This window comes from Pseudopipra pipra, chromosome 2 (assembly GCF_036250125.1).
Source record: "Pseudopipra pipra isolate bDixPip1 chromosome 2, bDixPip1.hap1, whole genome shotgun sequence".
NCBI classification, from domain to species: domain Eukaryota; kingdom Metazoa; phylum Chordata; class Aves; order Passeriformes; family Pipridae; genus Pseudopipra; species Pseudopipra pipra.
The window spans coordinates 89,644,000-89,655,897 of NC_087550.1; the positions used below are offsets into that span (position 1 = coordinate 89,644,000).

Consider the following 11,898-nt stretch of genomic DNA (forward strand, 5'->3'; position numbering starts at 1 on the left):
TGTTGTTTCATCCTCACAAGAAGCCAATATCTTCCTTTATCTGACAAACTCCTACCTTATTATTTACCTTGGCCAACGACAAAAGCAGAAAGTATTCAGCTGACTGTGGTTGCAATCATTCTTCCCTACTGAATGTTAGACTTCTGTGTTTTGTTTTTTAAATTTTTTTTTCACTCATGCTCAGATCATCTGCCTGCTCAGATCATCTGCCTGCTCTGTTTTGTCTTCTAAGCAGCTGAAGGTAAAGAAAACTGCACAGCATCTGGTACTAACATGCAGCACATTGGCCTTCTAACTCTACCTCCAGATCATAACCAATCCTCCTCACCATACAAAGGGGGGGAAATGCTAGAGTGTGAAGGACCCCTTTGTTGATCACAGTTGTATGCAGCACCCACTTGCCCCTGAGCAGGATTCTGGAAGAAGTATGATCTGTGTCACTTTGCCAGCAATAAAAAGGGTCTTTCACTTGTCCAGATGTCATGAAACAGAAAAGCCACCCAAACCCATGTTTGCTGGTTCATTGAACACTACTCATTGTGTGTGCATCAGTATGTACTGCAGGTAACTTCCACAAAATGTAACTTACCTAAAGCACAGTCTTGCACTTTTGTAAGTAGGTAATTGCTTGCCTAGTGAGGGTAGGGGCACTGGAGAGTGACTAGGAAAAGTGATGTTAAAGAGAGAAGGGGCTCATGAAAGAAATAGACTGCAAAGTTGAATTTAGTTCCTTATGAAATTCTTTGAAGAAGCAAAAGTATTTAAAAAACATATGACAATAATTAGCAGTATTTCTTTGGGGATTTGCTTGTTTGACCTTAGCCTTTTAATCTGTCAAAATATGCTAATAAGCCTGACAGACAGAAAGATAAAATACAGAGACAGATGAACTAACTGAGAAAACATCAGTACAATACTGAATATACTTGTGGAAAAAGAAAAGAAAAAGAGTGCAATTAAACATTACCTCAAGGCTTTGATGACATGCTCACTATAATGGAAAGTTGCTTACAAATTGAAAGGAATGTATACATGAGGTCACTATGATTGTGTCTGGCATCTCTGATAGTCTTATTTTGAATAGAAAAACATTTTTCTAAGTTCATTTTCAGTCTCAAATTTCAATCTAATATCTTGAAACACCACTTTCTGCACATTGTCTTCCTGTTGCAGATCAGTGGATACATGACAATCCACAACTGTTTATGGCTTAAGAATCCTAGAGCTGTTGAACAGGCAGGCAAGAGGTTTCTTTCTGCCTTGAACACCTTTTTTTTTCCTGTGAGACCTTTCAAGCTATCTGTGTGAAGCCAATGAAGATAATGGTTCCCAAAATAAATAGCCACTTTTAAGAAACAGTTCTGTTCTTCATTCAAGGTGAGCTGCACAATCAGGAGTATCTCAACAGCAGTAAATGACAACACAGAAATCAGTTCTTACAGGACACCGGAAAAGGACTTTAAATTTTCCTAATTTTGTTTCCTTTACAAAATAACTGTTTCTGTCTTCTCACTGTAAGTGAAAGGGCTTTTGGTGGCACTAGAATAAGGTCATATCATAACAACAGGTATTTAGAGAAGTGTTGTCTGCCCTCACAGGTAAAGCTTCTCAAGCCTTTCTGTTGAAAAGACTAAAAAACTGCCTGATGATGTTTAGTTTTTCCCTGATACCACCTATTCCCAGATCTCCAGAGAGCCTTTCTCCAAAATCAGAAACATGACTCTGTGATGATTCTCAGTAAAAGATAGTTCCGACTTCCACTTTTAATAAACAAGCTATAAAGAGGAGGTTAAAAAATTTCTCTCGGCTAATGTTCTCTGCATATCCTGGTGTACTGGGACCCATTTCCTGATGGTGATGATAAGAATTACTGGAGCCACATTAAAAAAACCTGAGGCATGCTTTCCCTTTCAGATATCCTGTTGCCATGAGCTCTAAACCAAGAAATTAAACCTAAATCAGGATGCAGACTTCTCTTTGCTGTGTGACTAAGTTGGGCAACTCACTTCCATGAAGTGAGACTGTGAAGGAGTTCTTCAAAATAAAATGTTTGCACATTGTATATCAGTGTATCTTATTTCCTGACAGGACATCTGATAGTCAGCTTTTCCATACAGCCAAATGAAGCATGACATTTAAAACCTCCTTTTTTTTTTTTTTTCCAATGAGTGAGCTACCCACCCCACTTAAGCTCCCTAAAAATATACAGAAAATGAAACATAGACATGTCTTAGCAGCCAGAAGTGTGTCTGAAATTACTGCCTTTGCAAAGCTTTTACATTTAGTCAACTTTATAATCACTTAAAGAGCTCATCCAAGATTGGACTTTTTAAAATGTAGCTAAGGGCTTTCTTCCTCTCTCTGAGCCAGATGCACAGTTATAAGCCAAAAATTAAACCCAATTTTAAAAAGAGTGAAGATGGTCTAGCTGAAGGAGATACCCAGGGCCTACTGTTAAGGAACTGAGTGACCTGTCATATCCAGTGTCTTTCAAAGGTCCTCGCACCAGCACCTTGGAATTAAGAATGCTGATCTGCACAGCACACGGAACGTAGTTCCGTCATTGCTTTTCTTGTTAAGCGTCATAGCTTTGCCTATTGCTCGACTTTCACCTGCAGAGCGTGATGCCTGATTCTCGAAGCAGACGCTCCGCTCAAGGTGCCACCGGTGGGAAGCGGAGCCACCCACCCCAGCCAGAATCTGCCGCGACCCGCCGCAGAGGTGTCCCTGTCTTTGCTTTATTCCCAGTAGCCATCTTGAAGAACAACTTTTCGAGGCGGATGGTGAGGAAGTGGGCAGGGAGGCCCCTTCCCTCTCCCCGCAAAGGCAGCCCCACCTCCAGCTGGCTGCCCCACGGCTCCCGGCCCCACGGCTCCCGGCCCCACGGCTCCCGGCCCCACGGCTCCCGGCCCCGCTGGCCGTGCCCGCCACTGCCCGGCAGCTGGAGGAGCCGCGCCCGGGGCCACAGGGCTCGGGGAAGGGGCAGCGGGGCCCGGGGGTCCGGGCCGGGGGGCTGCGGGGCAGGGTGGCGGTGCCTTTTCTCCCCGGCGGCTTGGAGAGGTGGGCTGGGGCTTTCAGAGGGGCTGACAGATCTGAAGTTTTGGAGGCTGAATGAAAGAAACACTCAGCTAACAAAACAGTGCGCCACAGAAGAAGTTTCATCTGGTCTGGCCAAATCCCTCCTTTCTTTCCGTCTTTTCTCTCTTAATAACAGCTGCCCTCTCATTCCCTGTTACTCCGCTGTGAAGAACAAAACCTCCCTCTGACTATCTGTTTTTCTTTTCTTCCCCAGAGTAGGTCTCATTACTGGTGATTAGCAGATGATTAAAACCAATTCAGCTTCCCCCAGTAGATATTTTCTCCCTGTTTGTGACTAACGCGTCAGTCTTCAATGAACGTGCTCCTAAGCTTATTAACAGGCTCAGAGGATTAGCTGCCACCGAGCGCCGCCGCGCCGATATTGTGATGCAGCGAGTGACATGGAACCATTTGCTGAGCACAGGCAGGGCCGCTGGGACCAAATATCTAAATCACAATTTTAGTTTTCGTGTAGGGGGGAGGGGGAGGAAATCCTAACAATAATTACAAAAATCAAACGTTTGGCCAAGTCTGAAAATAGCCTTAAACTTAAGGTTAGGAGGACTGACATTCAGGGATAACAACTCCTTGCTCCCCAAAAAATACCCCCCAAGCGCATCCCAACTAAAAAAATATAGGCGGTTCCCTCCCAAGGAGATTAGCTGATTTGAAGTCCAGAAGGGACTGTTTTGGTCAGCCACCACTGCAAAACATACAGACCCGTCTCGAGGTTGATATGCAAAGGCGTAGGTGTGTATCACATCTCTCTATCTGCTCCCCCTATATTACTATGTAAAACCCCAGACTGTAGCACTCTCAAATCGGAGATTAGAGCAGGATGCAAAATTAGAAGCTTCACTTTATCCCACCCATCTCTTTAAAAACGATCAAGCTTAAATAAAATTTAGTAGCTAATAATAAAGGAAAAAAGGTTGAAATTATCTGCAGGTTTGAATTATGCAGTAAATTTTCCCAGAGAAAAAGAAGAAACATCGTGAAACAAGTTAAAATAGGTCATGAAAAATATTTTCAAATTATATGCTTCCTCTCTATTATTTTATACTTTCTATTTGTTCTAGTTTTTTAAGGATTGTGGTATTGAATTTGTGGCCAGATTTGATTCTCTGCATTACAGTCACTAAACAGACATCATTGTGAGTAGCCCAGATAAACAAACTGATTTGTACTCACTCTCCTTTTAAGGTGACTTGGAGCTCCTAAATGACTAGAAAATCTGGCCATTGGAGTTGTAGAAGAACACAGTTTTTCATTTGAGGGAAATATCCTGATGCAAAACATCCCTTTCCTTTTGGAATAGAACACAAGAACAAACGTTTTTCTATAAATTTCCCATAAGGTGAAATTATAAAAAAAATGCTGATTTCTGGTAAGATGAAATATTTTATTTGGCATGATTTATAAAATATATTTTGCTTCAAGTTTTCTTTGTTCATTTTTGCAATAGTTGGTATTCTTTATTTGTATATTATACAAACAGAAAACTAAAAATTTTTTTTAGTCAAATTTATCAACTCCTTAAAATCCTGACACTAAGCACTATTTAGAAAGACACTTTTAGAATTCTGGAAAATGTTATACATTACAAAATCTATACTTTTTGCACTGAGGATTTGTTTCAGGGGAAGATTTCAGAGTGGCAAACTCTGGTGACTAAACAAAGAGTTAGAACCATAACTTTGGACATCATACTTTGAAAACAAAGCAAAAAACCCCAACCCAACTTTACAAAGTTTACATTAAAAAATCCTTACAAGGTTTTTTTTTCTCAGTCTGTTTTTAAAAGCTTTAAAATAAAAGACTCTCCCAAATAATTCCCTTTTCACATCTTCAAATTTCTTCCATTTATATTTTTCATTGTCCCTTTCCAGTGCAGCTTAACTCTGAGTGTGCTGAAGCTTGAAATGTAGCTTCCGATTTATAATAGCAACAGGGCATGCAGCAAATGTCAACAAATCCCCCGTCACCCAGGCAAGGAGGAAATGTGAGAGGTAAGGCAGAATAGCCCTTCCTTGCTACATAACACACACACACACACACAAAACCCCTCAGTGAAAAATAAAGAACTAAGGTCTTGTTCTTGAGAAGCTGTATGACTCCGTTAATATCAAACCAAAATCGTGACAGGAGGGTGACTTGCATTGGAAATTGCCAGTTATACATTCAATGCAGGTATAAACCTACACAACTGATATGTACTTAATTTTAAAATGAAACTACTCCACCATCTATCTCCCTTTTCGCAAAATTAAAGGAATTACAACACACTAGACTGACCATATTCTGAAAAAAAAGCACTCCATTAAACCCACATCACTGACCTTAAGTGACCTCAATAAATAAGTAACTGCTGAAGGCTCAACTCCCTTGTGAAACAATAGACCCAAACTTCAGTTGAGCGCATGCAAGAAAATGTCACAGGAGGGTAGCACAGGATTTCAGAGCAGAAAGAAAGTTTGAGGAATAAAAAGTACACACTGCCAAGTTACTGAGGTAACCTTTTAGCAAAAAAAATTCTGCATTTGTCTTAACTTTTAGAGCAGCAGGTACACCCCCTTCTTGCCATTCTGTTAATAGAAATGGGGAGATGTGGTAGAAATACATTGTATTCTTTGCCAGTCACTCTTTTTCCCTGTCTCTAAGATGTCATCTTATAAATTTATTCACTGGCCAATAATAAATCATGCAAAACATAGCAGGCCACTGGTTCTTTGTGAATTTTCTGTCAGTGGTTTTTACTCTTTCTAATGTGATCAGTCACCTGAGTCACATTACAGGCTTATTTCTGGCTCTAGCTTGGAACAGAGTATACCTGTAAGACAAGAGGGAAAGCTGCCTTTGATTGTGTCAAAAGGTCTATGAAATGAGGAGCTGATATACTGGCTCATAAAAGAAATTTAAGAATATTTTAAATCTTTTCCTTTGGACTACTTCCTGCCTGAAAAATCCTTCCTAGGAAAATGTGGATATTATGAGCAGGTTCATTCTTAAAATGGATTTTCTTCTGTTATCGTCAGGGACAGAATATGATTTAGACAAACAGAGTGTGGCAGGGAGCTTTTTTGTGTCATTTGAGGCCTTGTCCCTCTGTAAGTTGAGGCCAGTGCCTATGAAAAGCAGGGTTTGCCTGTCCATCATATATGCAGATTTGAACTCAATACCACAATTACAAGAGATGGAGTTAGTTCATCTTTAGAGGCTACCACCACTGAGCTGGATATTACCTTCTTAATCCCAGCTAGATAACAATCATGTGTTAGTTAAAACCACTGTACTGGTTGCTTTGCTTCTTTCTGAGACGAAAGAAGTAAAGAGATGATAAAGCGAAACATACTCCATCTGTGGCCAGAACCAGACTGGCTCAGAGAACGGTAAGCTCATGTAAAATTAAGTTCTGAATGTTAATCTTAAAGCATTCATGTCCTAGTTTAAAATATCTGACTTAAATTCAGAAGTAGCAAGCTCAAAAAAAGAGTTAGGAAGAGATAGAGAGAGCAAGGTGTATGCAGAGGACTAGTTTTAGCACTCAGTTGGTATTGATAGTAGAACACTGGGCAATACAGCAGTAGTGTTGTGCAGGCATCATCACTGGGACTTCTCCTCTTGCTCAAGTCTCTAGTTTTAAAAACCAGATTATTAAGCAGGAGTAATATTTTCAGCATCTTTTTACATGGAAGGATAGAACATGTCTGGATAGGAGAGACTCCATTTTCTGATTCACTTGTGTGTTTACTTTGTCTTGAATTCAGTGATATTTTTTTCAGTAGGAAGAAATAAAGTTGTTGCTGACTTTGTATTCTGCTGTACCACAACACTTGGTAGAGGCAAAGGAAAGCAAATGTACCGAGTTGCCAGGAGACAGATTTATTCTTAACTTCAGCATCTTGGCACTTCCACCATGACACTGCTTTCGTCTTTCTTCATTCCCTCATACTCCAGGCACAAGGCAGATTGATCAGAAATAGCAGGAAATGACCCACTCCTGTTTTCTACTAAATCATTCAGTTCTGTTTAGTTTTGAGCCGTTCACAGCCCCACAAAAAAGCCTGAATATTTTCAAAGAATGGCTGTGAAATGGGTGCAACATGGAAAATTCAAGTGGCAAATCTGCCTAGAAAAGCATCTGGTCCTCCTTTTCCTGCTTTCTTGCTTCCAAATGCCTATTTCGTCTTTGTGTTTAAAAGTAGCACTTGGGGAGAGGGGAAATAAATCAATCTGGTAATCTGTTTTTCTTGTGAAATAATATCTGTTTGCAAACATTCTTAAATGTGGATTAGGAATGGGGCAGAACTGGTGTTCCCTATCAGAACCTCTGCCACGTTCATAGGACTAATCTGAAAACACATGCCATCATAAGAAAAGTATCTTTAGAAAATAGTTTTTCTGGTTTTTTTCTGATCTGAAGTTGAAGCCTAACCTCCAACATAAACCTGGGAGCGTACACAGTCTGAACTTGTTTATCTTGTCTGTAACATTTCTCTATCTGTTCCTAGACTTCACAGTTTTTAATCTGACTATGAAAGAAAGAACTTGAAGAAACTATGGAAAGCAGTTAGTGATATTAGAGAATGGAAATGGTAGAATTAAAGAAATAAAAGTCCTATAATGAATCCAAAAGCATCAACAAAAGCCTTATATGGATAGAGAAACCACACCCGATGGCACACAGAAATGGAGCCTTCTATGGTATAGGACAAGAAAGTACAGCACTCTCATGCCTTGAGGGTGGATAGAAGTTGTGGAAACCAGAGAATACTGGTCAGATACTGGAGAGAAGAATTATTTTAGTTGCAATTTCTGAAGAACTAGAAAGTAGGACTCCTTTACTGTAAGGAAAAAGGATTACGCAGAATCAGAGAATATGCTGAGTTGGAAGGAAGGGGCACACAAGGATCATCGAGTCCAGCTTTTAGCCCTGCACAGGACCACCCCCAAGAGTCTCAGGCATGTGCCTGAGAATATAATCCAAATGCTCCTTGAACTCTGTCAGGCTTGGTAGTGTGACCACTTCCCTGGGGTCCAGTGCCCAACCACCCTCTGGATGAGGAACTTTTTTCTAATATCCAACCTAAACCTCCCCTAACAAAGCTTTATGATGTTCCCTCAAGTCTATCACTGGTCACCAAACATGAGAGATAAGTGCCTCCCTTCTGCTTCTCCTCATGAGAAAGCTGAAAGTTCTGAACCTGCAGAAATCTTTATGAGCAATAATGGTGTGGAAGATTTTCAAGATATTGATCCTATCTGTTGGCTTCATTGTTCCTTTTCATTCTTTTCCTCTTTTTTCTGCACTGTACAGTTTTTTGTAAATTTTAAAGGTAAAATTGTCTCCTTGCTTCTTTTCTTGGAATAACTCCTTGTTGAAAGTCTGACGTTTAGGAATCTGCTGGTAACAATGGAAAACTCACAGAAAGAATAGTCTTTAGAGATAAAAACTTACTTCTTAATGTACAGCACCATATGTAAGGAATAAATAGAAGGCAAGTTCTCCATGATTTCTTATTTTCTTCTCTTCTTCAGGAGAAACTACAACTCTGTCTGAAAAAAAATGAAGAGAAAGCTGTTGTATAGAAGACCATCCAACAGAGTAACAGACTTCTGAATTTGATAGGGTGCTTAGATAGTGATGAGAAGAGCAGGAACTTGAAGAAAATAAGAAAGGAAGGCAAGAATGAAGAGAGATGGAAGCAGAAGAACAGTCTAGTCAATATAAATTTAAACAGAGAAGAAAATGAGACTAAAGAGGATCAGAGAAAGGTGAAGGAGTTACTTTCAGAGCAATTTCCTAGCACTGAGAGGAGATAGCAGGACACGATGGAGCTCTAAGAGACTATTTTAGACCAGAAAGGTCATGTTTTAGTTGCCAGGAATTTGTTCTCAGTTACTCTGATCTGTATAATGTACTGTCCCATTTCTTGGAGACACACCAAAGGATTCCAGACTATCAGCAGCTACCTGATCTGCAATGCTGGAGAGATGAGAAATTCATTAACAATTTTGCAAGGTGGATGAGACAAAATGTTTTCCAAGTAGTGCTTGTATGATTTTCAGTGACATTTATGCGTATCACAAGTCTGCTTTCTTTTTCAACTGTACTGAATCCAGTAAAGGTGAAAAAAAGGGAATCAGTCCAAATAAACATAGTCCTTCCATAGCTCTGTGTACCAAACAGAAAAATCCAGAATAACTTTAGCTGTGTAGTGGTATGGATGCTGTAATCCAAATGATTTGGTCATTTGGTTTGGCCGTATTGAAAGAAGGCTCATCTAAAAAATATCTTGGGGTTGCACACTATACATCTGATGTATGTGTCCATGAGTATTCTACCTTGTCTGCACAGTCAATGATGATGGAATATTATCCTATCCTGGTAATACATTTACAGGCACAGAGGGAGGATATATGTCCGATCAGTTGTACACATGCAAGTTCAGGAAACGCTTTTCTTCAAACCTCATTGTTACTTCAGCAGTACTTTCAACTTTGATAGCCCTGGGGAATATAATAAAATTAATTTCCTTGCAAACCTCAATGATGAATTCGTCAAAAATTGATTTCCCCCTCTCTGCTTGATAGGCAACTGACTCCTAGCTGTCCAGATAGCAAAACTCTCTTGGATAACAAATCACAGCAAACAGCATATGGAATTTCTCAGGTGGGTAAGCTGCAGCTTCATGGCTGGGACAGAGAGCTCTAACCTAATGTCTTAATGAATGTGCTTTTGTTTAATGAGATGATTGTCTACTTACTGCTGTATTTCCAGTGCAACTGGCTCTTTCTAAAGTGAACTTGCATTCTTGGCTCAAGAAGGTAATATGCAATGGGATGATTTGTCAGCTTATACTCAGGCTGCAGCTCCTTTATTCTTGTCCAGTAGTTCATGCTATAGTGCTGGTACTGCTGGAATGATTTTGCTTTTTCATTTTCTGTGACATCAAAACTGCTTCTCATTTTTCCACTGGTTTCCGAGGCAGCTGTGAAGCAGAGTAACAGAGAAAAAAACCCATGTTCTTAAAAATATCTATATTTCTATGTATCAACATTAGCCACAAATACCCTGATATCTTAGACAAATAGTTGCACACTATTGCTGTGCATGGTAAGTTTCAGGCAAAGAATTCCATGCTTCAAGCACATTTCCTTTCACATCCTAAGACAAGTTGTCCCAAACCACTCTACCAGCTGGATGATAAAGCTATGAATTCCTGCCTAGTTGTGTCAAATAGGATCAGTTTTCTGTTTTGCTTGACACTGATACAGAACAGTGCTAACAGATACGTAGGGTGTGACATCAAGCTGCTAATATCAGTAAGGTTTCAGGGTAAGCCCTGAAGATCAATTCTTTGAGTTATGCAATGGAGAAAGAGGAATGAAAGATATGGAGCTGTGTACTTTCAGTGCAAGGCTTTCATCAGCCTGCAAGCTTATTAATGGAATTTTTTCCTATGCACTAATATCACAGATGGGTAATGCTGGAGAAATGGCAGGCACAATGAGATTTCCACTGCAGCAAACGGGAGCGAGGGGAATCATACTCTTAGCTTTCTTCCAGGCAAAGCAGAGGGCAAAACTGTCTGAAGAGTCTAGATGTTTATGCAAATGACATACAGGGGAGAGCAGAGGACGAGTTAGTTTCCATTGCCTTAATTTACCACAACTGAATGTTTTCACTGTACCTGCCTTGAAGAAAACAGCTTGTGTAAACATCTACACCAGGGGCTACCTTACATTTAATGTTTTAGCCTCACCACGTGGCTCTCAAAGACATGAATGACTGCAGTGTGGATTGTGGAAAAAAAAAGAATAAAATGGATGAGAGCGGATTAAGTTTTCAAAGAAGACAAGATCAGTCTTATCTCAATAGCCATTCGTTTCACATCTTTACTACTTTTGTCACAGCAATACTATCAGAACAGAAAAATGTTAATTTTGCTAATATTCTCTCCTGGACTCAAAAATGAACGTAATGAAGGAAAAAGACTTAAATAAGATAGAGTAATTTCCTGAATGCCAGCAACCAGAGCAGGAAGGAGTAGATAAATGCTGGTTCACAGTAACTCTCACGTACCACCATTGGCCTTAAACACACCAACCATTAAACAATAAATGTGATCCCACCTAAGTCAGCTCAATTCAGATCCGTATCTGATTTTGTAAGTGATGTACCTAACCCAAAAAGACAGGCAGAGTTTCTAGTCTGGGCGCAGTTGATTCGGAGTGTGACTTCTGCGTTTGACCCACATATTGATATTCTAAAGTGGCTCAATTTATCAGCCTGAGTCAGTGATGCCCTGAAGATCTTTGCACTATGAAATACCCTCAGGCTTCATGGAATCACAGAATAGTTCAAGTTGGAAGAGACAACAGCGGGCCATCTAGTCCAACCTCCCTGCTCAAGCAGGGTCATCCTAGACCACATGGCACAGGATTGTGTCCAGACGGTTCTGACGTATCTCCAGTGAGGGAGAGTCCACAACCTCTCTGGGCAGACAATCTACTCCAGTGTGCAGAACTGTTCCAGGCTGTTCCAGGCTATTCCAAGCTATCCCAGTGTGCCTGTTCGAGGCTTCCAAGTGAACTTAAGTAAGCATTTTGAGCTAGGCAATATTAAAACCAAACCACACCTAACCAAACCAAAAAGCAATATATTAGATTTGACCCAGGAGAAATGATTCCAGTTGAAATCCTTACATTTTATGTCCAGATTGTAAAGTGGATCAGGAAGCCCAAATTTTCACTCAGATGAGTCTTGATTTCCTCTCAGGGTTACAGGGACAATTTTGCTTCAGCATAAGCAGTTTC

General features: G+C 40.2%; 2 long non-coding RNA genes across 2 annotated transcripts in view; one reads left to right on the top strand and one right to left on the bottom strand.

Annotated features, from left to right (window-relative positions):
* The window catches only part of LOC135407063 (uncharacterized), a 22,799-nt gene extending 19,981 nt beyond the window's left edge, over positions 1-2,818 (bottom strand). The window contains exon 1 of the long non-coding RNA XR_010426667.1: positions 2,472-2,818. This is a non-coding gene — a long non-coding RNA (uncharacterized LOC135407063). The remainder of the gene's footprint in view (positions 1-2,471) is intronic.
* Positions 2,819-4,624: 1,806 nt separating this feature from the next.
* Positions 4,625-9,250, top strand: LOC135407071 (uncharacterized). Its single transcript, XR_010426672.1, has 2 exons — positions 4,625-5,087; positions 8,617-9,250. It is a non-coding gene; the product is annotated as an uncharacterized LOC135407071 (long non-coding RNA).
* The last annotated feature ends 2,648 nt before the right edge of the window (positions 9,251-11,898 follow it).